The sequence below is a fragment of the Palaemon carinicauda genome, unplaced genomic scaffold (genome assembly GCF_036898095.1).
Source record: "Palaemon carinicauda isolate YSFRI2023 unplaced genomic scaffold, ASM3689809v2 scaffold1616, whole genome shotgun sequence".
Lineage (NCBI taxonomy): Eukaryota > Metazoa > Arthropoda > Malacostraca > Decapoda > Palaemonidae > Palaemon > Palaemon carinicauda.
In genome coordinates, this window is record NW_027169166.1 from 6709 (window position 1) to 9969 (window position 3261).

The 3261-nt window shown below is 34.6% G+C and overlaps 1 non-coding gene across 1 annotated transcript; it reads left to right on the top strand.

Annotated features, from left to right (window-relative positions):
• Positions 1-2599: 2599 nt before the first annotated feature.
• TRNAR-ACG (transfer RNA arginine (anticodon ACG)) lies at positions 2600-2672 on the top strand. The gene has a single exon. It is a non-coding gene; the product is annotated as a tRNA-Arg (tRNA).
• Positions 2673-3261: the final 589 nt, after the last annotated feature.

A 3261-nucleotide genomic window follows, 5' to 3' on the forward strand; every position in this document is an offset into this window, starting at 1 on the left:
ATAAAGTCTTACAATATTCTAACTGAAAAGTTATAATTAACTTTAACTAATTTTGTTTACTAGTAGTAAATTAACTTTTTTGTTTTCATAATGAACCTTTATCAGTCTGAGTCAGGTTTTTATCACACCTCTTTAATCTGATTAATCGATAAATACTTTTTTAAACAAACTCCAAAAATACTTTTATGAAATATGAATATTGGGTTAAACGTTTAGGATTAATATGCCCTCCGAAAAGGGCTGTAAAAGATGAAAGGGTTTACTTTTCTTAATTTTCCACTCCAAGGGAAAAAATGAGAAAGCTAAGCTACGTAGATTACGATGTATCGATATCTCGAAGATGTTTACCTTCCAACGTCTTTTCTCGTGAAATATGAACCTTTTTCATTCTTGGGTCAAAGATGAAACGGAGAAAGTATTTTGCATTTTACGAAAAGAAAAAGGATCAGGGAAGTGAATTGCTCAAGATGATTGCTGGAATATCGCTAAAGGGAATCACGGGGAGTCGGGACATATAAGAAAAGGTGCTGTATAGGTTATGTAAAAGATAATACCAGAGGAGGAGCTAAATATTTAGGTAGATTTGCACAGACACAGATTCAACCCTTCCCACCCCTCTCCCTCGCCCTTTCCTAACTACAACGAGGCAGTTGTGGTTTACGAGTGTACATCTTGAGGTACCCCTCTCCCCCCTACTTTTGAAACGGGGAGATACCGAGTAGGTATATGTCTGGCAATGCCGCTGGCCATAACCAGAATAATATATATATATATATATATATATATATATATATATATATATATATATATAGAGAGAGAGAGAGAGAGAGAGAGAGAGAGAGAGAGAGAGAGAGAGAGAGAGAGAGAGAGAGAGAGAGATGGGGAGGAGGAGTTTGGGACGTCAACAGACCCGAAAGGTGGATGTGGGGAGACACGATGGCAGTGGTGGTGGGTGGGGCTAAAAGCAGGAACTCGCCGTGCAGTTACGGTGTGACTGGGTGCACTTCTACAGGAATTCCTGTGTCTAACTACACATGATAATTCCTTCTAGTGGGTTTTAGAATATTCTTTTCTTTTGCATATTGTTCCCTCTGGCGTTGGGGGAAAATTACAGATTACAGAGACAACCAGAAAAACCACAGCGTTATTTGTGATTAGTCTAAAACTATTGCTATTAACCAATTGGACATGGTTTGTGCTTTTGTAATTATCGAATGCTACTGTACACTACTCTCTCTCTCTCTCTCTCTCTCTCTCTCTCTCTCTCTCTCTCTCTCTCTCTCTCTGCAAACCTTATGTTGTGTGTCATCAATTTTTTTTAGCAAAGTTCTAGATAGTAGAGTGGTACAACTTTGGAATGGCATTGGCATAGCGGCAGGTCGAGTTTTGCCTCGGAATGTGAGTTTACTGGGGAGGTTACTGATGTGGTTGGATTTGCCCAGCTGACGTTCCGATGAGTGTCTCTTCAGATGAATTGGAACTGACGCCAGACACCTTTAACCTTTTAAAGTTTTATTGTTCGTCTTAACGTTTTCAGTGACATTATTAAATCCTTTCCAATTTCTTGACCATTAGTGCTATGTAATCTTTATGTGTGATTTGTAATAATTCATTAGTAGTTACCTCAGGTATGCAGTAAAAGTTAGTGTTAAAGTATATGCTCAAAATATAAACCGTCCTAACACTGACGAATTGAGAGAAGATAATTAGGTCAATACTCCATTTTCAAGTCGCAATGACACAATCTCTCTCTCTCTCTCTCTCTCTCTCTCTCTCTCTCTCTCTCTCTCTCTCTCTCTCTCTCTCTCTCTCTCTTTTTTCATTTATTGCCATCAGTATTCACAATTATTTGATTTCTATGTATATCGTACAAGTGTTCTCAAAACACATGAAGATGAATAAGTTATTTGTCCCTATGATTACTGGATCTGACCATCTCACTTTTTATTATTTTCTCCCACATTATTTACGCTTATTAAGAAACATGTAGTGCTACATGTGCTTGATGAAAATAAGCATTAGAATATTCCTAACATTTCATAGGAATGTTAGAAGATGCAACTAAATGAAGTTGTCGTTTTAGGAATATTTTATTTATATATTTATATAAAGGAGACACATAAAAATATGTAATTCTTGGCTTTGAATTTAGTCAGTATCTCGAATGTCAACATGTCCCCTACACCATTTCACCTATCATCATTTAAGGAACCTCAAGTTGCAAAGTCTTTTTTTCTGGAAAATGGACTTATGGCAATTCATTCTGATCAATGAAATACCTCCTTATTTGATAAGCTCTTATTCTGTATATGTTTATTAATCATGTCATTGTACGGGATAAGATGCTACTTGTAGTTGAAGCTCTGTTGAGTGGTGAGGACATGATAAGAAGAAGTTCTACCGAAATATAACGAGGTTAACAAGGTCCTACACTGCTCGCGTGCATTTGGAAAAGAAAAAATATTTGCTTATTACATCTCTATACATGAAATTTAAAAATTTTAATTTCCTAATTGTAAGGGAAATATCAGTTATGTAAAGAAGATTTATGTAGCATTAATAAAAAACGAAAAATAAGTTAGTTTCCTAAATCTCTAACGGCCTTGTGGCGCAACGGATAACGCGTCTGACTACGCATCAGAAGATTCCAGGTTCGAATCCTGGCAAGGTCGAGGACAGAATTTTTCACCATCAGCTGTTATAGTGTTTCGCTTAATGTGATAAGGAATTTTATGATTGTTTTTATTATTGTTATTAATTTTATTATTATTATTATTATTATTATTATTATTATTATTATTATTTAGATGGGGAGATCATCTCAGATTTACCTCTTTTAACAATTCCTTACCAATAGTTACATTGTTTTTTACAATATTATTTAAAATACAATGTAACTATTGTTAAGGAATTGTTAAAAGATGTAAACAAACCGCCGTGGAATGATGTTAATGTTCGCTAAGACTGTAACGGGTTTTTTATCTTACGAACCTTTCTGTACCTCTTTTTCAAAAATGTGTAACCATTTGTTTTCTGAAGAGGAAGGGAGATGGTCCCTTCGAAAGCTAAATAAATATTTTGTATTTTAATATATATATATATATATATATATATATATATACACACACATATATATATATATATATATATATATATATATATATATATATATATATATATATATATATACATACATACAGAGAGAGAGAGAGAGAGAGAGAGAGAGAGAGAGAGAGAGAGAGAGAGAGAGAGAGAGAGGTG